The 25,409-nt window shown below is 39.2% G+C and overlaps 1 long non-coding RNA gene and 1 pseudogene across 2 annotated transcripts; both read left to right on the plus strand.

Annotated features, from left to right (window-relative positions):
* Positions 1-2,237: 2,237 nt before the first annotated feature.
* Positions 2,238-5,897, plus strand: LOC128632950 (uncharacterized). 2 transcript variants are annotated; one of them, XR_008396631.1, is made up of 2 exons: positions 2,238-2,439; positions 2,881-5,897. It is a non-coding gene; the product is annotated as an uncharacterized LOC128632950 (long non-coding RNA). The 2 variants fall into 2 exon arrangements; XR_008396630.1 differs by lacking the exon at positions 2,238-2,439 and adding an exon at positions 2,446-2,635.
* Positions 5,898-12,775: 6,878 nt separating this feature from the next.
* LOC108261596 (B-cell receptor CD22-like) lies at positions 12,776-24,994 on the plus strand (annotated as a pseudogene).
* The last annotated feature ends 415 nt before the right edge of the window (positions 24,995-25,409 follow it).

The raw sequence follows: 25,409 nt of genomic DNA on the forward strand, positions 1-25,409 counted from the left end.
ATAAATAAAATGATCACCTATCTGCTTGTCTTATCTCTTTTGTTGCTTTTAAATGTACACTTAGGGTCTCCACCTCATGAAAGAAAAATGAATGCATGTACAACGAGAGTATCATTGTGAATATAATTTAGATGGAAATATGTGAATATAATTTTGGATGGACTCAGTCCACATGTGATTGTCTTCATCAAATGGTAATAAGCAACTTGTCTTGTAGTCTGAACCCAGCCACGTGTCACACTAAGGAACAAAACAAGAGGACACGTGTGGTCTGAGACTGGTAGCAAGGCAACCAACTCCAGGAACATTTGGTAGTAGTCTGGGAGTGTTAATAATTTACAATTTATTAGTCACATACTCCACTGCCTTCAAGTGTTGCTGAATTTATTTTATTTCTATTCACCTTCATTAACAAAATGTACATCTAACATAAAAATCAGTCTTCACTCTAGGAAAAAAAATTATATATAATAAGATAAAAGATACTTAAATTAAACTTAAATTTTAGTATATTAGGTTTCAAGAACACTTTTTTCCCCCCCATAAAACTAAAAAAAAACAAACACATTTTACAAAACCTTGTTAGCGGTGATGGTTGTGAAGCAAGACACATGAATATTTCTTTTATCGTATATTTCCTGCATGAAAAACTCCATATCCTCTAATCTCTCGAAGGTGAAAAGGAAGGGAGCCCGGATTTTCTCTTCGTCCATTTCACTTTCATAAAAAATAGTGTTGATAAACAGGTCCTGCATTGTGATGGCCAACAAGGCATCATCCTCGTTCATCCTCATGATCCGTGGTAAGTGAACTTTCCCAGCAAAGTTGGGTCTGTTCTCCTCCACCCACTCACAGGCAAGCAGAGTCTGTTTCATCACCGCCGAGTCCTTTGTACAAAAAGATAAGACATTTCAATAAAAATGTAATTAGTCAAGTGCTGCTCAAACACTTTTATGAAACAAGAAAGGTAATTACATAAACAAACGATAGTCAAACAATACATAAACGTTCCCTGTATATACATGGATTCTCTGTGTTGGGGTGACCTCCATGAGGTCTGGCACAGATGGGGTGACCTCCATCTCATCTGACACAGATGAGGTGACCTCCATGATATTTAAGACAGATGAGGTGACCTCCATGAGGTCTGACACAGATGGGGTGACCTCCATGATGTTTAGCTCCAGTAAGATTGTTTGTTTGGTGACTGACTGTTGGACTGACAAAACAGTAAAAAAATAAAAATAAATAAAAATTCCAGTGTGCATTATTTTTTATTTATTACAAATGACCTGCATACTGGGAATGCACATAATGGACATCTTCATCCAAACTATAGTTATGAGTATCATACCTTGCCAGAGGAAATGCCTGTAGTAACTGATGGCACCACCACCTCCTGATTACAGGCATGTCAGACTGATAAACGATGACAATTGAAAATCTTAATCATAAAATTTTAGTTGTGTTTACGGTCCTTTTTGCTGAAAAAAATAACCATAAATTGATAAAAACTCACAGCTGAAAAATCAAAGCGCTTTGCAAGGGTCACATACAGGGTGTACTGAAATGCAAAATCAAAACTCTGATGTTATTTTAACAAATGCAGTGTTTAGCACACACAGAGGCAATGGTATAGCAATTATATGACCACTTACCATCAACATGAATATCCCACAGTCCGTCCCTCCAAGCTGAAGTGGTGTCCCTGTTAATGAAGAGTGGAATAAGACCAGATACTGTACATACAGTCTATAGTGTACTGTGAATGTAGTATATGATGACACGCCACTGCTGATAATAATGGTTTACATGCAAAGAAGTTAAAAGCTGTACCTCACAGTTTCTCAGTAAAGACATAGTCCAATGGCCAGGTGAAATTTGATTTGCCAAGTTTCTATAATAAAACATTAATACTTTAATTATTATACAACAGTATATCTTCTGGAGCAGTCACATGTAAGCAGAATACAAAGTGGATCATAATGTATTATACCATGGTCAGTCCCAATACTGGATTCTGATTGGTTAGAAGGTGATGTGCATTAAGACACCACACTATCTGGCACAGATGGGGTGACCTCCATGAGATCTAGCACAGATGGGGTGACCTCCATGATGCTGCACAAAGTTACTGCACAGGCAGTTCCAGAGAGCTTGCGTAGACAGATACTGACAGTGTCTTCCCAAAGTTAATGACAGAGTGTGTGTGTGTGTGTGTGTGTGTGTGTGTGTGTGTGTGTGTGGCAGGATAAGTGAACTACCCTATTGACCCTGCTCGGGGTATGGCTTTGGCAGATCAATAAGGTCGGAGCTATTCTATTATTTAAGGACCTTTATTTTGGCAGGCGCATATGTGTATTGGTGATTCAGAGTTCCTCGCCCCCTGGCATTTCCGGTTCAGTTTCAGTTCCCGGTTGAGTTCCCGGTTCAGTTCAGGTACGTTGAGGCTTTGCTCAGGGTGTAATGAGGTGAACATCTCAAGGCCAATTTGTTTATTATAGTTTTGGAGCGGCGCTGGTGGCGCGTGCGTTCAGTGATAGTAACATTAGCCGCGCGTGCGTTCAGTGATAGTAACATTAGTCGCGCGTGCGTAATCATACGACTTCGTGTCTGGAGTTTGTTCAACCCAATAGTAAGTGCACCTCTCCCTTTTTCACACTGGGACTTGGTAGATTTAGTTTGACTCTGATATTTGTGTTGAGGTGAGAGTGGGGAGTTGAGCATCTAAATCTCCTCTAAGACAAATCCCTAGCTGAAGACGCTACATGTGACACTATTGATGGGGTGTATGTTGTGGCTTTGTCCTGTTGTCTCCACACTATAGTGGCTATACTTTTAATTTTATTTACTGTTAACAATCATTCTGGTTCTGTTTAGGAGCTGTTGAACTGCCTCTATTTCATGTGGTGGTGTCAGTGGGCCTGAGTGTTCTAGCCACCACATCACAGTGTCTGTAATATTTTAGTTTTTCTTTCTTTGCTTATTGTTTAGTGTATTGTGTAATTCTGGGTTAATTGGTGTTTTTCTTTCTCTCCAGGAGCCAGTGAGTCTTGGTGGACAGGGGAAGCTAGCTGCCTTCATTCGGTGGTGTGTGCTTCACAGCGTGCTCAGTGTCCCGGCACAACAACTTCCTTGTGGTGTAGGTAGTGTTTAATGATTTGGTTTTAATTAAGGTGGGTTTGGATGACCTCCCAGGAAGTAGCTGGCCTGCCTTGTTCCCACCAAGCCTGGGCCTGGAGAATTGCTTAGTTTTAAAATTCTTATTGTGCTTCATGGGTGGGTGACTTTATATTTATAAGTTTTAATGATGCTTAAGTGTGATAATAAAATGTAACTTTTATTGATACTCATGTCTCACTCTCATGTTCTTTGCCTTCAGTCTGTAAAACTTATTTGGGAGTATTTCCCTGGTTCTTCCCCAGGGTGGCGTAGTCGGATTTACTAAACTGTGATTAACAGTTCCTTCCATGCAGGATTGATATATAATATAAATCCAAGAACATTACTGAACTAGAGGCCACTGCTCATGAGGAATGGGCTGAGATTCCTCAGGACCGCTGGCAGAAGCTCTGCATCTCGTTATCAGCAGGTCATAACAGTAAAAGCGTGCTCTACTTAGTACTAAAAATGCCATGAAGGGGTTGAATAATTTTGAGACTGGAGAAGTCATTATAAGTTGCATTTTCAGTTGAATTTGGGTAAACCACTTGATGCATTCATTGTGTTGAACTATTTCAATTGCTTTTGTTTGATGTGTTCATTGCAAACAGCTGAAAGTCTGTAAATTTTGACAATAAACCTGATTTGCATTGGGGGTTGAATAATTTTGATTGCAACTATACGACTATACTTATAATACACACTGCCCACACTTGCTAAAAGTTGCCAAAGGCTGTGTCCACATGTGTCGGGTTATTCACGCCCACTGTTTTGGTATGGGATGGATGTTAGCTAGCTCATTTAATGCCAATCGTATGAATCGGTTATAATAGACAGTGTTAACATTAGCTGAGACAAAACTTAAAATGTGTCACTGAACCACAAATTATCTATATTTAGCTTCTCATTTTTTGATGCTATGGAAACATTTTACACACGTCTCAAAGTTCAGTTTATCTTTAGAGTTCAGTTTTACATACTGCCATTATGTTGAATTGTCTGTGACTGTCAGACTGAGTCAACATTTCCCACTCTGATCATCACTGGGCTTTAAAGCGGTTGTGGTGTTTTGCTTTTCTCAGCAGTGTGAGTTAAACAGTGAGAAAGAGACAGGAGGTGCTAAACTGATTTTGCACCGCTGATCCATCATTTCACATTCTCAGGCTAAATGAAGAAAAAAATATTTACATGATGGTGAAAATAAATTAATATTGACAAAATATATATCTTGACTATAATTATATAATAATTTTATAATTAGACTGGATTGCTTTTTTCAAAAAAGTTCACAATATTAATACTTTTGACAACACTACTCTCACATCTAACTCCACATGGACCAGCAAACTAACCCCTGCATGTAGTGATGGCCAGTTCTTGAATGAACTGTTCTTTTGAGCTGATTCTCCAGAAGTAATCAGTTAAGCTGGTTCACAAAATCAAACTGAATCTAACTTTAATTCCGGGTTGATGACGCAAGATGCACAGCTGTAGTAGCACGCTCCACAGCATGTCCGACTCAAAAAGAACCGTATGAGCCGGTTCAACTAACTGTCGAGGTTTGCAGAGGATCAGCGAGGATTCAGACGAGTGAGTTGCTGACACTATGCACATGACTTGAACGAGCCTGATGTGAAATGCAAGTTTCTTTAATAACAAACAAAACATATTGGAAATATACTTATGGCTAGTTTTATTAAATACATTCTTATTAAAATATGTAAAATCCTTTCTATCAAGAAATATAAATGAATTTTATTATAGCTTATTGTGTATGCAGATTATATTTTAAGTTGTTAAGCTAAATCATGGAGTTTATAAGACTAGTTTATTCTTTCCTTATACTTTAGACATGTAGAACATATCTGTGTTTGTACATCAGTGTGTGTTATGTATGCTGTAGGTGTAAAACTTTAATGGAGGAGACTTGTCCAAGATGTAGGCTACTCAATACTGGTCAGTCGAGTCTTACATGAAGGATCAGCAAATTAAACTGTGACCACGAACACCATTAACTTAAGTGAATAAAAGGCAATAATCAGCAATATGCGTTCACACAAATGACTTTATTTGAAGGTTTCATTGATGCAACATGACACTGACACATGCACTACGCCATTGCTTGATGATGTTAAAGCAGGGGTCGGGAACCTTTTTGGCTGAGAGAGCCATGAACGCCACATATTTTAAAATGTAATTCCGTGAGCCATACAATATGTTTAAAACTAAATACAAGTAAATGTGTGCATTTCATGTAAGACCAACACTTTTAAAGTACAATACGTCTCTGAATTCTTTTTAATAACGTTGTTGTGCTGTTTCTTACCAATGATGAATAAAGTACTTCTTGGCATTAATGCGACTTCTGGTGCTGCAGGGTTTTCTGATGTCTTTGTAGTCTGGTTGATACGTGGTGAGGTTAAGCTTCATGCAGGCGTTGAGACTTCCATCCGTTAAACGTGATCGTAGGTTGGTCTTAATGTTCTTTAGATGTGAGAAAGACTGCTCACATGCATACGTAGAGCCAAACATGGTCAGTACAGCAATACTCACACGCTGCAGTGTGTGCTATGTGACGGGAAGCGCGTTCCAAGTTTTGACAATCAGCTGGTCCTCGGGTTGAAGTTTTTTCATTTCTCCCCACTTGTGTTTGCTCGCCAACTCTGCTTGCTGTCGTGCAAGTCTTCCCAAATCTTCATCCAGCGACTTGAACTTATTCACCCACATGTCTGAGGCCTTCAGGTCAGCAGCTTGTAGCTCAGGATCTCTGACGGAGACACCGGGGCTGTAACTCAGGTCGGCCTGTCCACTGCACACTCGTGTGGATGGGTGATGAACTTAAAAAGACGAGTGCGCTCACGAAATTCTCCAAAGCGCGCTTTGAATGACTGCAGGAGATTAGATGTGAAGCCGCTGTGTAGTATGGCGTGTGTCGAAGTGCTGCTTTATATTTGACCGTTTCATCGATGCAATTTCATCATTGCATATTAGACACACTGCAGAAGCTGCTCTCTCCACAAAGGCGAATTCCTCTGTCCATTCCTGCTGAAAAGTACGATACTCATCTTTTTTTCTTTTAGTCATCTTCTTCGATAAAAGGGTTTCTGCAATTAGCTAGCTGACTACTTGATTAAAAGGAGGGAAGTTTACTTCCTGACCTCACAACGACCCGTGTGCGTTACGCATTATCCAATAAAAAATTGGTGTTGTCCCGGAGGACAGCTGTGATTGGCTCCAGCCACCCGCAACCACGAACATGAGCGGTAGCAAATGAATGGATTGAAATACATGAGAACGTTTTATATTTTTAACGTTATTAATTTTTTTGATTAAAGATTTGTCTGCGAGCCAGATGCAGCCATTAAAAGAGCCACATCTGGCTCGCGAGCCATAGGTTCCCGACCACTGCGTTAAAGGAACTGATGAACCGGTTCATTGAAACAAACTGTCCGAAAGAACCGGTTCGCGGAAATGAATCGGACTTTCCATCAGCCCCCGCATGTAGGGAAGCAGCCCACTTATAAAGCTGAAGCTCCGCCCATTCGGCATGAACCATTATAAAGAATAAATATCAGGTAAGTATGAACACAACAACCTCACACATAAAGATACGTATACAACATCATAAACATATAGATATAAACATATTTACATTTACATTTATGCACTTAGCAGACGCTTTTATCCAAAGCGACTTACAAATGAGAAAGATACAAGCAAAGCGATATCAAGCAGAGAACAATACAATAAGTGCTACCATACGAGATCCATTAATTGAATTCCAGAAGAAGCAAAGTGCAGAGTAGAGGTGTAAATGCAAATTTTTTTTTTTTTATGTGTTTGTTAGGTGTTCATTGAAGAGGTGGGTCTTTAGTTGTTTTTTGAAGATGGTGAGAGATTCTGCGGTCCGGATTGATATTGGAAGTGCATTCCACCACTTAGGAACAGTTAGTGTGAAGGTTTTGGAAAGGAACCTAGCGCCACGCTGAGTTGGAACTGCTAAACGTCGGTCGCTAATCGATCGCAGATTGCGAGAGGGAACGTAGGCCTTCAGGAGAGAGTTGAGGTAGGAGGGTGCTGTTCCTGACAAGGTCTTGTAGGTGAGCATCAAGGCCTTGAACTTGATGCGGGCGGCTACAGGAAGCCAGTGGAGGGAGATGAAGAGGGGTGTGACATGGGTTCTCTTGGACTGGTTGAAGACGAGGCGCGCCGCAGCATTCTGAATCATCTGAAGGGGTTTGATGGAGCTGGCTGGGAGGCCTGAAAGCAGTGAGTTGCAGTAGTCCAGTTTAGAGATAACAAGAGACTGGACTAGAATCTGTGTAGCCTGTTTGGCGATGTCATAATTTTTGCCACACGTTCCCTCGTGCTATTGTGGATGTGTCCAGTATAAACCAGGTTTAACGCTGTTTAGCATTATTGTTTGTGCAAAGTAGGGTGCTATATATTTTTTTTAATTTTCAAAGGGTGCCTTGACTGAAAAATGGTTGGGAAACGCTGATCTAGACAATGACTAAACTACTGCGTGTGTGGGGAGATGATGTGAAGTTAACTAGATGGGCGGAGTGTGAGTGCTGTCTTGTCTTCTGTCACACAAACTTCTCTGGGAGGTCCAGATGACTTGTAATGAATAATGAAATAAGAAAAAGAGAATATAATATTATTGTGAATGAAGCAGCTTCACACAGATATAAACCAGTCAAGTTCATTTCACCAAATACTGTAATAAATAAAAGGGGTAGATCAGGGTGCCCAATACGTCCGGTCGATCTCAAAGGAAGTGCTGGTAGATCGCCATTAAAATAAAAATAGATGTTATGGATGATGTAGAGGGCAGCCAGTCTGAGATCTCGTCTTTTCTCTCACCATGCGTGTGCGATCAAACGCGCCAGCGCTAAAGGCTATCGAGCGAAATCACTGAGTTAACTTTCCGATTTATTCCTCCTGAAGAAAGGGTACAAAATGAAAGAGGTAGCGGGATCAAGCAAGAAACCGAAGACTCATCACTTCCATGCGGAATGGGAGGATGATTTTTTTCACGATGTCATAATCGAAGTGCGTTTGTCTGATCTGCCAAGCTACCATTGCTATTCCCAAAAAGGGGGATGTGGAGCGGCACTTTAGGACTGTTCATAAAAACTACGATACTGACTACTTTTACATGGACAGCAGTAATGTAATTATTGACCTTACTCTGAGTAAGATAATAATGTGATTAAGTTGTTTACATGAGTCGCTTTTAGAATACTCCTGTCATGTTCCCGTTTTACATGTTTTAGAACATAATTACATTAACGTCACACGTCATTACGTCACCGCACCATGCTGTCCCACGTCCCTCCAGAATTTCACGTATCGACATACAGTTGGTCTTTGTTATGGTACCGTATACAGTTTTGGGTGTTTTTATTTTTATTTTTTTACGAACGCTTTAAGTGCAGTTAATTATTTGTCATGCTGTGCGTGCTAATAGACGACTGCTTGAAGCCGTGGGCTACGTCTCAAACCGCATACTTACCGTCTATATAGTAGCCGAGATACATTACAGGCCTATAGTAGGAAAGTATGCGGTTTGGGACGCGGCCGATCTCTCTTGTTCGCCGTAAAACGTAAAACTGCCGTGTGATCGTGTCCTGTCGCAAAATGCGGTGAAAACTCTCACACGACGTTCATAATGTGATTAAGGTGTTTACATGTCTGTAATACTCGTCCGTAATGCGACTGAAACAGCAGTACTCCACCTGTCTTAATTCGATTAGAGCTTAATTCGAGTGTGACCTTAATTAGATTAAGGTAAGTAAAAATAGCTGTTTACATGGTAGTTTCTTAATCAGAGTATGGTCTTAATCGGGTTAAGAGTGGATTATTTAGCAAAAATGCTAAACATGAAAGAGATCGTGGATGTGGCAACAAAGATCGCCTGTTGTATACGTGCTAGATCACTTCAAATACAGCTGTTCGTGCGCATCTGGAGAAGGCAGACTGCGACCACTCTGAGCTCCTGCTACACACTGACGTGAGATGGCTTAGTAGGGGTAAATTCCTGCAGAGATTTCGAGAGCTCTGTCCGGAGATAAGCGAGTTTCTTTTTGCTGTTAAACATGCAGAATGCACCCACCCAGGTTTATCCAAAATATATCTGTGTTAAATATAGGTGTGCAACAATTATTGCCACCCTTATGAATTCATGTAAGAAAATGATATGTGAAGTGTATTCCCATTGATATTTTACATTTTTAGTACACCTGGGTGACTACGAACAGGAAATTGTTCAACCAAGATAAATATGAGGTAACACATAGGCCAAATTCAATTAGTCATTCATAACAATTGGTAAGACCAAGCAGCATAGCTGGGATGTGCAGCAAAAGGTTGTGGAGCTTCACAAAATGGGAAGTGTCTATAAGAAAATAGCACAAGCAGTGAAAATGCCCATTTCCACCATCTGAGCAATAATTAATAAGTTCCAGTCAACTGGAGATGTTATGAATCAACCTGGAAGAGGACGTGTGTCTGTATAGTCTCAACGCACTGTGAAGGGGACGGTTCGAGTGGACAAAAAATCTCCAAGGATCACAGCTGGAGAGCTGCAGAAGTTAGTTGCGTCTTGGGGTTAGAAAGTCTCCAAAACTACAATCCGAAGTCTCCTACATTTCAAGAAAAAAGCCTCTACTCTCATCAAAAAAACAAACTCAAGTGTCTTCAGTTTGCCGACACTACTGGAACTTCAAATGGGATCGGGTTCTATGGTCAGATGAAACCAAAATTGAGCTTTTTGGTAATAAACACCAGAGGTGGTTTTGGCACACACAGAGAGGTAGACATGGAAAAATACCTCATGCCCACGGTTAAATATGGTGGTGGCTCTTTAATGTTTTGGGGCTGTTTTTCTGCCAGAGGACCTGGACATTTAGTTAGGATACATGGCATCATGGACTCTATCAAATATCAAGAAATATTGAATGAAAACCTGACTGCCTCTGCCAGAAAGCTTCAAATGGGCCGTGTTTGGATCTTACAGCAAGACAATGATCCAAAACATACATAAAAAAAAAAAATAAAAAACCTGTGGGGTGAACTGAAGAGGAGAGTCCACCAGCGTTTGAAGGATCTGGAGAGGTTCTATATGGAGGAACTGTCTCAGATCCCTTGCCATGTATTCTCCAGCCTCATCAGGCGTTATAAGAGAAGACTCTTGTCTGTTATGTTGTCAAAGGAGGTAGCACAAAGTATCAACTTAAAGGGTGCCAATAATTGGTGCACACCTATATTTAACAAAGATATTTTTTATATAAACCTATGTTTTTCTGCAATTGTTTATCCATGATATCCAGAGAATTTTTGTGAATTTTTTGAATAAAATATAAAGGTTTTTCACAGCCTACTTTGCTCATATTTACCAAGGGTGCCAATATTAGTGGAGGGCACTGTATATCATGTTTTTACTTGCAGTACCTTGTAGAGCCAGTAGGTTCACACAGCACAGCCGAGCTCAGATGTGGAGACTCTAATCTATGAAGATAATGTTTTTGCAAATAGCAGCAGTGATACAGTTTAAGACTTCCTGCTTCATTGTGTAGTCTTATCTGAAAACTGTACACAACTGCACATTATCTCACGTCAGTCATTTCAGATCTGATTTACATTAAAAAATAACCATTTATATCTAGCAATGAATGTTGTGATTAATTGACGTTACTACACAAAGAGTTTATTTGTTCTTATTTGTTCGTCAGCAAATATGTGATTGTAAATGATTTTAATGATTACACAGTTTAAATGATTAGCAGTTAAGACATGAAACATTATTGTGGTTTGGTTTCTATTCTAGTTGAGCTGTGTGAGAAATAAGGAAATGCTGCTATTCACATTCTCAGTAATGCCAAAATTAAAACAGTCACACCTGCATGTTCTCACTCTAGTTTCTGTGGTAAACACTAACAGCAAACATAATGTTAGATGCCACTGCAGCCACTGTAGACCTTTGGATTTCATATCAAAAGATGGATATGAGACAAGAGTTTAGAGTTTAGAGTTTGTATTTCTTGGTATTTACATCTTGGTGTTAAACATCATAAAACATAGAACCTTTTGTATCAGACCAAACAACTTTTAGGTGAGCAAAAGTGTAGGAACAGATAAGTTGAAGTAAACTGAAGTAAATAACACTTAATGTTTGGTTGCATATCTCTTGCTTGCAATAACTTCATCAAGCCTGCAGCTCACTGACATCACCAAATTATTAATTCCTTCTTTTGTGATGCTTTTCCAGACTTTTACCAGAGTACATATCAGACTCTTTTCACTTTTTCCATTTAATTTGTTTTCATTTAAAACTTTTTTAGATTTCAATTGCATTTTATTTCTCAAGCCTATTTATTCAGTACCTGTCATCAGCATTACTCAGTACTTGTTCATCTCCAGAAAAACACCTCCTACTTTCACATGAAGCTTTACAGATTGTTATCTTATCATTTGCTCGAGCCATATCCCCCTGTAGATCTCGTCTGGTTTCCCACTGCAGCTAAGCAGGGGTGAGTTTAGCCATTACCTTCATGGAAGACTCTCTGGGGAAAACTAAGCTTGCTGCTAGAAGCAGCAAAGAGAGCATGGGGTGCTCACTCTGTGGGGTGCTCAGTGTGGGTCCTAATGCACAGTCTTTGGGATGAGACATTAAACCAGGGTCCTATGGTCATTAAAAATCCCAGAACACTTATTTTTCTGTATAACCCTGGTGTCCTGGTGAAATTCCCCCACTGGCCCCCATCATGGCCCCCTAATAATCCCCATCCCTGAATTGGCTACATCACTCTCCTCTCCACCGATATCTGGGTGTTCTGGGTGTTCTGGGTTTTCTGGGTGTACTGGGTGTTCTGGCATACCCCCCCCCCCCCACACACACACACACACACACACACACACAATACAAAACGCTTTGAGTGCCTAGAAAAGCCTTACATTGATCTAAGGAATTATTGATATTATTGATATTATTATTATTATTATTATTATTATTATTATTAGTATTATTATTATTATTATTATCCAAATATAATGGATGAAAATACACACAGATTTATTGGAAGAAATCTAAATTTTAGAATCCCTTTCACTGATCACATCTCGGTTGAAGATTTAAGAACCCCATTTTGTGACTAGCAGAAACCCTGCCTCCCAGCTTCATAGGAGGGTCTGACATCAAGTCCAGTGAACTTTTCTGATCTTTATGGAATGCATCAAACCCAAAACCTGAAGTAAATCTGACAGAATAGAAAAATTTCTTGATTTAGGAAAGACCTCGTTCTTTTAAAAGAGTTAGCTTGCTTACTCAATCAAACGAGATAAAAAGCTTTACAGAAAGGTCCACTGGATGTCTTGTTGAGATCAATCATGAACCTGAGTGAAGTAGCAGAGGAACTGTACAAGTTCAGGAGTTGAATAAAGTTATGTTCTGCAAATTGTTGTTATAATTTCTGGGTTCACCTGAAAAGAGCACATCAACTTTGACCAGAACGGAAGTCTTTCTCACTTTCTCTCTGTGTGTAAGAACACAGGAAGTGTAGTGTCTTTAACACAGACCACTGATCAGTCAGTCCTTCATCAGTGTGACAGGATGGAGCTCCGTCCACTCCGTGTGATGATCTGTGAGTAAATGTTTTCTTTGTGTCTTCATTAGAGTGAGTGGTGGCTTAAAACAATATGTTCAGATGACGTCTAATGTCCTGTGTGATGAGGTTAATATGTGATTAGAACATTTTCGTAAGAGTCTCTGATATGATTGTTGGATCAGTGTACATCCATATCAGTTGTGTGAGTTAGTTCATTTGAGTTGAGCCCTTGTGAGAAGTTTTATTATTATTTGGTTACTGAGGTTAAGGTAAGGGTTACATTTATATGTAGAATAGTGTTAGTTAGTTGCGTGAATAATGATATCAGTGGGAGCGTACAGTACAGTCCCCTCTGAAACTATTGGAACGGCAAGGCCTATTCATTTGTTTCTGCTGTACACCAAAGACATTTGGGTTTGTGATCAAAAGATGGATATGAGACAAGAGTTTAGGATTTCAGCTTTTATTTCCTAGTATCTACCAATTGGGTGGTCTGAAAGAAATGTGCTATGTTCTACGTTGTTTAACACGTCTACATATAAATACCAGGAAACAGAAGCTGAAATTCTAACCTCTCTTCTTTTCATCTTTTGATCTCAAACCCAAATGTCTTCAGACTGCAGCAATAACAATAACTTGGCCTGCTGTTCCAATGGTGTCAGAGGGGACTAAATATTTTTTATTTTCAGCATAGTTTATGTGGATTGCTGTTAATTGGGTGTGTCCTCACTGCAGCCTGTAGTGTAATGACATTAGATTAGATATACTACGTACTGGATGTTCTAACCTTACCACTAACCCCAACCCTAACCATAGATGGATAACAGTGATGTACAGTGTTTGCAGTTGCGCATGTGTGTTACAACACGCAGTACCTAGTGGTTCTTATCCAATTCAATCTAATCTAATCTAATCTAATCACACTACAGACTGCAGTGACCTTTTGGTTCACTTTAGTGCATATGTGTAGAATCTAAAATCTACCATCTTCAGTATATGTGTGTTATTTGGGGTTGTAGAGTGTCTGAGGTGACGTGGAGTTTTTTCTGAGCGTGAATCAGATTTTGGTTCATGATATTTTTGTGGGCTTTTATCATGGATGAACATTTTCTGTTTCTTATAAGGTATGAAAGGAAGAGTACATGATCAGAGTGTTATGTTGTTACTTTTAAATAAATAAATAAAAGATAGTGTTGATAAGTTGTGCGTGAGCGTGTGATAAGAACTGCAGCTGCATCCGAAAAGGCATTCTGTGACAGGTCTACTGCATTAGATTCAGTACCTATTGCATTTGATTCAGTACCTATTGCATTTGATTCAGTACCTATTGCATTAGATTCAGTACCTGCTACATTAGATTCAGTACCTGCTACATTAGATTCAGTACCTACTGCTGGGTCATTGATACAGTACAGTACTGATCGGTAGTAATGAATTAGTAGTAATTAGTAGTAATGAATACAAACGGGAAATACTACTTGGTGCCGATTCTGACAGCCCTTCAGTGCCTATCTTGTTGCATTATGGCAGAGGTTCTCAACCTTTTGAAACTAAAGCCCCCCCAAGAATCCCATATCTTGTGTGTGTGTGTGTGTGTGTTTATATATATATATATATATATATATATATATATATATATATATATATATATACATTCATAATCTATAATATGTTTTTGATAAATAGATAGATACATTTATTTTTGCTTTTGTGTTTTTGTACTCTTTTATTACTTTTCATAACTTTTATGACATTTATAAAGCTATATAATGGACAGGTATTGACCATGAATGATATAAAGTGTTCCTGAACACTATGAATACTTTGAACAAGAGAACTATGTAAAACATGTAGCATTCCAGTCGTCTCGCATTCTAAAAACATTCACATTGGGAAGAAGGGCGTGTCTCGTTATCCATGACATTGTTAAATCTCTGGCTCTCAGCCCCTCACTGAACAGAGCAGATTCAGAGGGAGGTGTGAGTGCAGCATTAAAGCAAGACCTCGCGCTTGCAGGACAGTACTGGCCACAAATGGAAAGTTGCTAAGGTTTGTCCAAAAAGTCGCTAAATTTGTCACTAGGTGCTTTATTTGCAAAAAGAATGTCGCTAAAGGGGTCTGAAAAGTCACTAAGTTGGCAACACTGGTCTGCAGTGACAGCTTGATAAAAGGCAGCTAAACTCCACCTGTACCCAGAAAAGAGAAAATACAGAGGGAGAGAAAAGACTGAGTTTTTCATTTATACTCATTCTATTTGAAAAGCAATAAAATACACAGAGTACACAATTGATGCCCTGTCTGTGTTTATTTCACACCTCCCCAGTGGAGCCCCTGGTTGAGAACCACTGCATTATGGGATAGTACAGTGTCCAGTGCTATTACTTTTGGTGTACTACCATAGGCTGAATATCCATACTACCCTACTACACAGTAGGTGAAAAGCAGTACACCAAAGTAGTAGCATGTCAGAATTCTCAGTATTCATAAAACAGTAGGCGAGAAATACCCAGATGACCTTCTGATTCTGCAGTATGGATCCAGTGGACACTGTGGATACTGCACTATCCCATAATGTAACGGAACTGGCACGGAAGAGCTGTCTGCACCAACATGTCGGATGTAGTATGTCCACTTTGTATTCAGACTACACACATACTGATCAGTACACACTGTATCAACGATCTGTAGGTACTGAATCTAATGCAGTACGTACTGTCATGGCATGCGACAGGGCCGTTTCTAGACATAGGTGAACCAGGCAGTCCTTAGGGCGACACCAGCTTGGAGGCACCGATGAGCGCCCCAACGCCCTCACCACCACCCGACTAACTGACTAAAGTGTTGTAATTTTATCTTCAGTAAATGGAGGTGAGACCAATCAGACAAGGTTTACAGGAAAATACGTGGAAATAAAAGCCATCTCACAGTCAGTGTGAGAGAAAAATGGATATACAGAGATTTTTTATTTATTTTTAGCCAGTAAAGGCACTGAAACTGAATCACTAACATCCTCTGATGTGTAAATGTCTATATGAGTTACAGTTTACGTGAACATGATGTAGCTGCCGCTGAAAACATGTATGGGTCTTTTCTTTCTTTAAGCCTTTAAAGTATTTATTTGTTATGTTGTTGTTATTACAATAATGCAATGTCAATATTAATAATAATTTGCCTATGTGAGTTTTGTTTTACAAGGGTTGCAGAAATAGTGACACCTACAGGTTATACTAGTGAACTGCATTGAATTTAAGTTACTGTGGTCATGTGATTAGCCTAACTAATAGCAGTGCAAAAATGTGCATGCAGTTTTTGGTGCTACGCTGTACACGGAGTTAGGTGCTAAAGAAGAGAATAATTAAACAGTAAAGCGTTACAGCTACTCCTAGATTTCTGGTCGGAAGTCGCACACGGTATGTTGGTTTGTATTGTAATGTAATAGTGCAAATGTTTCCTAAGGCCATTAATGCTAGTTTAATATGTGAGCAAGATGAATGAATACACATGGACTCTTAAGAACATGCTTATGTGCAATATGCTCATGTGAGAATGTGTTATGTACTTTATTTCAGTTTTTCACGGTGTTTGACGGTGATTGATGGTTTTTGATGGTGATTGAATGCGCTTAAGTTGTGAAGGAATGCAATAAAAGAAACGACAAACATCAGTTGAAGCATACATTTTTATCTGACCAGAAGAATAAGTTTGGGAGCAGCTACACAAGGACAGATAATGTACTCTGCATGGTTCTGTAGCAGCTAAACCCATACAATGATAGCTTAGTTAGCTTAGCTTGACACCAAACTAGCCTAGTCTCATGTTAGCCAAAAAGTTTTATATTTTATGGTCTGGTAGTACTGCAAACAATGAAACACCTGAGGCAAGTTTTATGATAAATCCAGCTTTTTATCTGATCAAGTCATACATTGGCAGGTAAATTACCACAGCCTTCAATAAAAAATAGGCTACTAGCTGAGTTGAGAATGTTGAGCTGGAGAACTTGAGAACTTTACCTCAAGTTTTACTACCTGTACCACTGAGTTGGGAATTGTGATTCATATCAAATAGGTCCATCAGCAAGGTTTTTACAAACAGATTATGAAAGATTATGCAGACACTTTGAGTAGTTTTCAATTCTCATTCATGAAATTATGGGGACATTAACAAAACATCATGGGAGCATTAAGAGAACATTAGGGGAACGTACTGCAAACCTATCTTTCCAAACCACATCTTTCTATTTCCATAAATAAAATGTTCCTGGTTAACAAAAAACAAACCTTAAAAATGTATGTTCTGAGAACCAAAAATTGTTAGCTGGGTATACCTGATATCATATAATCACCTGATAATACCCCTTAACATGTGTATACTGCCCCCCAGTGGTGACAGCCTCAAAATACATGCAGTACACATACATTTACAAGTGCATCTAAAAAAAAATGTTACATTGTGGAAAAATTTATTTTTGCAATAATTTAATATGTATATTTTATATTCATTACACATCAAGTGAAATATTTCAAGCCTTTTTTTGTTGTTGTTTTAATCTCGATGATTTTGGATTACAGCTCATGGAAATCAAAAATCTCAAAATATTAGAATAAAGAACTTATAATACAATAATCAAAGATACCTTGGCTTCCAGAACACCTCATCAGTGCCACAGGCTGATCGCCTCCATGCCACGGCGCATTGATGGAGTAATGTGTGCAAAAGGATTAAAGCCCCGACCGTGTATTGAGTGCATAAATGAACATGCCTTTCAGATGGTCAAATTTCTGTATTATAATTTTTTTTCTAAGATACTGGATTTTTGATTTCCATGAGGTGTAAGCCGTATTCATTGAGATAAAAAGAAAAAAGGCTTGAAATATTTCACTTTGTGTAATGAATCTAGAAAATATGAAAGTATCACTTTTTGAATTAAATTATGGAAAAAAAAACATTTTTCTACAATATTAATTTTTTTTTAGATACACCTGTATCTACAATGGCTCCTACACACCGACCCCATAATTGCTGGTGTGCAACTACAATCCATTAAATTATCAAAGGAGCCGGAATATATATGTGTATGTCCACTTTAGAGATCAGTCCCCAGTGTTTTCTAAAAACAGGCAGATTTTAATCACAGGTCTGTCCAGTAATCCTGTTTTAGTGTTGAGTTGTGCAGTTCGTATTAGTCCTCTACTGTCAGGATATGAGATATTTGAGATATTTTGTCAAGTAGCCAAGAACCCCATGGAGCTGCTGGACCCATGGTGATCACAATATCACCAACAGTGAAGCTTCTGTGTGGTTTCGTCCACTTCTGATATTCCTGGAGCAGTGGAAGGAATTCTCTGACCCACCTTTTCCAAAAAGATCAAAGTATTGGACTTGTCGCTCTTTACGTGTTTATGTACCGATCACTGTCTTTAAAAAGCCTTGGTGGAAGAGGTGGTTTTGATCTCAGCTGTAAAATGTGATTGGGCGTAAGAGCTTCCAAGTTGTTTAAATCATCAGAAGCTTTGTGATGGGGAGGTCATTAAGAATAGCTTCAATTTCACAAAGGATGGTGTGAAAATTCTCATCATCCAACGATTGTTGTTGGAGAGTGGAGTACAGGACCTTCTTTACCAGATGAATGAGCCGCTCCCACACGCCACCGTGATGCGATGCAGCAGGGGGATTAAAGTCCATTTGAGTCCCTCAGATAGAAACATGTACGCAGGATTTAGTCATGATCCAGTGTGTTCAAAGCTGTCTGGAGCTCTCTTTCTGCTCCAATGAAATTTGTGCCATTATCAAACTTTAATGCATGAGTCTCAGCCATTTTTTATTCTCCCATCTTGCCCTGTAGACGTTGACGGACAACGCATTCTGAAAATTTATTTCTACAGGCAGAGTTTCAATTTATAACTCATTACCTTTTTTGAAGTGTTGACATGTGGCTTCCTCCAGCATGACCTAGTTTTTATGAACATGTGGCCAGATGAGTTTGGATACATGGTGTTCCTTTGACAAGATAACAGGACGTTTCATCTCTTCTGGCATCGCTGCTCTACTAAGTCCTCCACCAACTTTGAGCACACCATCCATCAACACTGGATGAAGGTTATGAATATCACAGCTGCTCTTTACTCCAGATCTTCCATTTTGCAAGGCAGCAATCTCTCCCTTGTGTGTTTCTTGTTGAGAAAATCTGATGATTGCCGAATCTGCAACAGCAAGATCTTCTACTTCTACTTTGACCATGTAATCCAGCCTTGCAGATCTTCATTTCCCTTTTGACTCTGTCCTGCTCTGTGATAGGATCACCTGTTTCAGAAGAAAGTGAAGACTGAATGAACCTTCTATATGGTCTTAGCTTTAAGAGAACATCTTTGAACTTTAAAAGCCATGCCAGTTTTCAGTTTTACACTCGACAGTCATCCTCATAGACATTTTTTCAGAGAAATGTTTCAGTACGTTGCACAGTCCAAGCCTGAATGTGATCATTTACCTGTACGTGCTACTGAGATCGGGTTTTTCCTCATAGGAAACGCAGCGCAGCGCGCGCGTTAGAACATGTGAGCGCGCGTGGACGAGCAAGGTGCGCGAGCACCTGCTTTTCCTTTGGTGACATTTGTGACGTTTGGACACGTGCATTTGTTATGTTTTGTTATGTCTCCTCCCTGCTCTGTCATTGGCTATTGTTTCACGTGTGTCTGAATTGCCCTCAGCCGTCAGACTTTACGAGGCTGAGTATGTTTGTGTATATATACCGCGCGCCTCCCAGCGCACAGCGCGGAATGTTAGATTAGATTAGATTAGATTAGATTAGATTAGATTAGATTAGATTAAGTCAGTCAGTCTTCATGTGTAGTTCACGCTGGTTTCTCCGCTCCCAGTTCATAGTCATAGTTTATGTGTCATGTTTTGTATCTCGACCTGTTTTCGGTGACCACGACATAGTTTCCTGCCTTGCCCCGTGTAGGCCTGTTTTCCGATCGCCTGACCTCTTGCATGTTTTGGATCACGTTTTGGATTTACCTGCCTGTGTTTCTCATTAAATAAAACTGTTCCTACTGCACTTGCATCCGTCCCTATCTCCCTTACGTCACAAGACGTGACATTAAACATGAGACAGTAATGAGCAGCATAGTGACCTGAGAGAAAATAGCTTTTTCTAAACTCCATTCATTACTGAAACAGGTCGATATATTGCATTTCTTACAGCTGAAGTGAAACTAAATACAGATTTTGTTGCAGTATATGACATTGTTCTCATTTGTCTTCTTAAAGAAAAGAAACAAGTCAGCGTTACATCATATTCTCTGTTCCTCTTCCCTTTTTAGTGCTTATTTCACTTATCCGAGTCGGACAAGCTCAAGGTGAATTATACATATTTTATTGCCTATGTTGTGTACATGTTGGATTTGTATTAAGGTGGAGAAGATTGTTTGTACATTGTCATGCAGAATGTAAGTTGTTTACATTGACAGTGTGTGTTTGCTTTTTGACTTTTCCAGCAGTGTTTAAACCAGTTCTGTCTGTGGAGCCGAATTCACCTCAAATATTCAGAGGAGAGACGGTTACACTCACATGTAGGATTTCAGGTTGGAGTGGACCGTACCACTGGAACAAAGATGGTGGTTATAGTCACAGTTCTGCTGAAAATTACTACACTATAAAAGTAGATCAGAGTCACAGATACAGATGTTACGGGTCTATTGATGGACGGTCAACGGCATGGAGTAATGAAGTGACTCTCTCAGTGATAGGTACATGTCTGATCTTACACTCCTGTAACATGCACTGATGCACATAATCATTACAAAACACACTGATTAAATATCAGATGGTCAGAGAAGGGTGTGTTTGACTGGTTTGATGTATTTGTTGTAACTGTACAGAGAGACCAAAAGCCGTTCTGACTCTGCAGCCTGATGGACAGATATTCAGTGGACAGGAAGTCACTTTCACATGTGAAATACGAGGACATGCAGACACTGAGTGGATGTACAACTGGAATAAAGATGGTGTCCAAATATCCTCCTACACTGAGAGCAGGAAATATTCATTCACTCCTGTAGAGTCTCTCAGCGCTAAATACACCTGCAGCGGACGGAGAAGAAGCGACTCTCAGACCTCAGAGACCAGCAACACTGTTACACTCACTGTGTCAGGAGTGTGTGTGTGTGTGTGTGTGTGTGTGTGTGTGTTAATCTCTTCCTCACACCAATATTTAGTAATTTCAGCATCACATCACTACAACTGATCTGGAAGATCTGGAGTAAAGAGCAGCTGTGATATTCATAAATATTCACACACACACCCCGCTAGTACTTAGGGATGTCATTCACCTAGAGTCAATGTGAAGTCTACGTTCAGTCAACTCGTTTCTCTGCGTTACCAAGCCGATCTAGTTAGTTAGTCTTCTCGTGATCCTCGACCCCTGTTTCCGGTTTCGACTACGCTCTCTGCCTGACCCCGTTTGTGTTGTTCGTCCGGTCGCTTGACCTTTGCCTGTCTTACGACTATGTTTCTTGAACTCCCCGATCCCACGCTCTACACCTGCCCCCGCTCCTGCTTCCGTGCCGACTCGAGGTTCCTGACAGATATTATAAGACCATGTTGTCCATGTGATAAAGTCACACAACTGTAACTGTTTAACAAATGCTGAATATAAATGCATTATTAGACACAAATCATCTGATTAAGATGATAAAACTCTTGTTGATGTTGTAAAGAGGAAAACTTTAATATCATCATCATTTCATATCAACAGAAAAACCCAAACCGACTGTGAGAGTGAATCCTCAGAGCTCCGTCTACACTGGAGACAGAGTTACTCTGAACTGTAATCTGCTGTCTAATGGATGGACTTTTCTCTGGTACAAAGATCGAGTCCAAGTAGCTGAAGACACCAACACACTCCATGATACAGTCTCTAATGCAGGAGAAACAGTGTATCAGTGTAAAGCACGCAGAGGAAACTACGACTCAGAGCTCAGTGATACAGTTACACTTACAGTTAGAGGTACGTCATGCTTTCTACTCTCTCACTGCATGTTTTAAGTTATTTCTTATTATATTTTAGATATTTATAAAGCCTGTCATTCATGAACAGTAGAGCAAAAGTTAAAGTACCGCTGAGTGTGTGTTCATCAGGAAGAGAATCTCTGTTATAAGAGATACAGACTATCAGATATCAGTGTTATGTAGGGATAATAAATCTCATGGTAGTAGAAAGATGGAAATCATAATTACACAGCACTCATGTTAATCAGACTCATAATGGTGTTTATAACTGTAACTGAAACACAGACATTAGTGCTGAAACACTCACTACAGAATATTAAATTATGATCAATATAGAAAGAATGTACAGTGTGTGTCTGATACCAGAGGCCTTAAAGCTACACTGTAAATAAATCACCTGCTCCGTCTCTATAAGTGCTGACTAATCACTTTGGAAATCATACATAAGAGACCTGGAGCCAGATCACATCAGGATCTCGAGTAATTGTAGGATTTTCTTTCTTTTGCTCCACTCTGCTTCCTTACCAATGACCAAAACATGGAATTATACAGAATAAAATGTGATGTCATGAATCACCTTTCATTTTATTAAACAGATCTGAATAATACTTTACTATAAATTCATCTAACACAATACCGAATGATTAGAATCAGGATCTGTTGAAGACGCTGGACTTTTTGGTGCAAGTGGTTATAACTTGTCCAAAACATTTACATGTGTAATGTTACATTCTTCTCCAAAATCTTCTAAACTCTCTACACTCATGAAAACCAATCAATCAAAAGCATACTAATTATTTCAGGAAATATTTTACTATCTTTGTACAGCGCTCCCAAAACCTGTGGTGTCCATCAATCCTGATGAACAGGTGTACAGAGGAGAGACTGTCACTCTCAGATGTGACCTACAGGATGAAGAGGACTCTGACTGGATCTACAGCTGGAATAAAGATGGTTCTGGTGTCAGTAGTGAACAGGAGTACAGAATCAGTAGTGCTGAAACATCTCATGCAGGTAAATACACCTGTAGAGGAAGAGAGAGAGGAGGCTCACACTCCTCACACACCAGTGATGCTGTTACACTGACTGTATCAGGTGAGTGTGATCATCTCCTCAGTACTCATTAACCTCAGGTTCACCTCAGCACTCAGTACTGGTGTAGATTAGAGCTGCACAATATGCATACAAAGTGTGATATGCAGTAAAGATGTTGGACTTTGAGATGATGATGTGAAATGCAGTCGATGAAGACTAAAGATGTGATTTTTATTTATTTGCTGACTCAATGTGCTGCAAAATGCTGAACATGAAAATGTCCCAGGTTTATCCAATAATAAATAATATTAATGTCAAAATATCTCTTCTTTTATTATTACTGCATTAAGTGTAAAATGAAATAATAAAATATAACGGTCCTAATGTTCAATTAAATGTTCCAGAGAAACACTTGTATATGGTTAAAGAAACATATTAAGTTTCAGACACCTTTTCAGACTCATATCTTGAAATTTGAATACTCATGAAACTTGTATGTATTAGATCTATGGCCTGTTCATTTATGCTTTATATATGATTAATAATAATTTATTATTAGTATGATTATAATTATTTTATTATCCATGGTATTTTTCCCTCCAGTTCTATCAGATGGAAAAGCTCCACTGTCGGTACTGAAGCTCCTCAGCAGTGCAGTAGCGGCCTCTCCGTATGTGCTGGTGACCATCATTCTGGCAGTGAAATGTTACAGAGCTCGAAGTAAGACCTCACAGTGTTCTTCATTAGACATAAAATTAAACCCTAACATTTAATAAGAGGCTAATTTGAAGTGTTCATGAGTGTGTATTTTACAGCTGACCCTGATGAGGACAACAGACCGTACAGAGTGATAGAAGCTGAAGCGTCTGTCTGAGTCTCAGGTGTTTACATTATTTTTCATCATCTAGCTTTTATATAACAGCAGCTCCAAGTGCAACAGAGAACACTGCATTTAGCCCATGGAGCTGTAACGTGATGAACGAACGACTCTGACCCGAAGACTTGAGAGCTGAATTAATCATTTCTGTTTCCGGGGAACAGACGTGAGAAATGCGATGTGACAAAAGAAAGAACGACTCGGATCGGGAGGTGAGGTGAACTAACAGACTGTATAGCCTGAAGACCTAATGCTATTAATCATTTCTGTTTCTCATAATTTGGCCTTGGCTGCAATAGCCTATACTTTATTTTTTATTCCAAATGTGATCGTTTACATAAGTACTAGATGTGTTGGTGAATTTAACATGTAACATTTTAATTATATTCTGCTGAAATGAAAAATGACTTGAAAAAAGATTTGTTCATTTTGCTGAAGGAGATTCAAAGATCCGAGTCAGTAAAATGGTCCGAACTTCCTATCACTACTGCTCACTGCAGAGCCAAATAGATGGAGCTGGACGTCTAGCTCCACCTCTCTTGATCTAGTCTAGTAATCTATGGATCTAGTCTAGTTCCACGTCTATGGCTCATTTCGCCACCTACTGGCTGTTAACGTTAATGCAAGCCCTTCATTAGATCAAACTTACCTAATGGGGAAAAAATGTTGATTGTTAATGCACGAAGGTTAGGTCAAAGTAACCATGAGACTTGCATGGAACTGGAGATGCTGGCATAGCTAATATTGCCTTATCTTTCTTTAACATTTTTCATGATTTCATGATTTTTCTGCACTGTTTCTGTGACAAACTGCATGACCAGACTACCTTCTTTTTTCCCCCACTGTATTAAGGCTATGTCACGAGTCATGGTCAAGCCAGAAGCAGGTGCAGATAATGACTTTTATTGAAGCAAACGTACTAAGAAACAAAGACAACTTGAAAAACCACTGTGGCATGAAACAAAACACTGAGACAGAAACAACATGAGTCTAAGACAACGAAAGACAAGCTAATGGTGCAGACAAGGACTATATATACACATGAGTGCTCATTACCCAAAACATGAATCAGGTGCAGGTGGTCATGTGACAACTAGAGAAGTGCAGTGACTGATGTGAAGTGGAGTCCAGAGTTTCCCGATACGTGACAGGCTATGTAAGCAATTTGTGAATTTTCTCAGTCATGTGATTCATTAATGTAATAAAGTGTGCTCCTAATATGCTCTTTGCTTTTAAACATAGGAGCTGAGTTACCATTGCAGGTGTGATAAAAAATAAAAATAAATAAATAAATAAAATGATCACCTATCTGCTTGTTTTATCTCTTTTGTTGCTTTTAAATGTACACTTAGGGCCTCCACCTCATGAAAGAAAAATGAATGCATGTACAACAAGAGTATCATTGTGAACATAATTTAGATGGAAATATGTGAATATAATTTTGGATGGACTCAGTCCACATGTGATTGACTTCATCAAATGGTAATAAGCAACTTGTCTTGTAGTCTGAACCCAGCCACGTGTCACACTAAAGAACAAAACAAGAGGACACGTGTGGTCTGAGACTGGTAGCAAGGCAACCAACTCCATGAACATTTGGTAGTAGACTGGGAGTGTTAATAATTTACAATTTATTAGTCACATACTCCACTGCCCCCAAGAGTTGCTGAATTTATTTTATTTCTATTCACCTTCATTAGCAAAATGTACATCTAACATAA

Source organism: Ictalurus punctatus, chromosome 7 (assembly GCF_001660625.3).
Source record: "Ictalurus punctatus breed USDA103 chromosome 7, Coco_2.0, whole genome shotgun sequence".
NCBI classification, from domain to species: domain Eukaryota; kingdom Metazoa; phylum Chordata; class Actinopteri; order Siluriformes; family Ictaluridae; genus Ictalurus; species Ictalurus punctatus.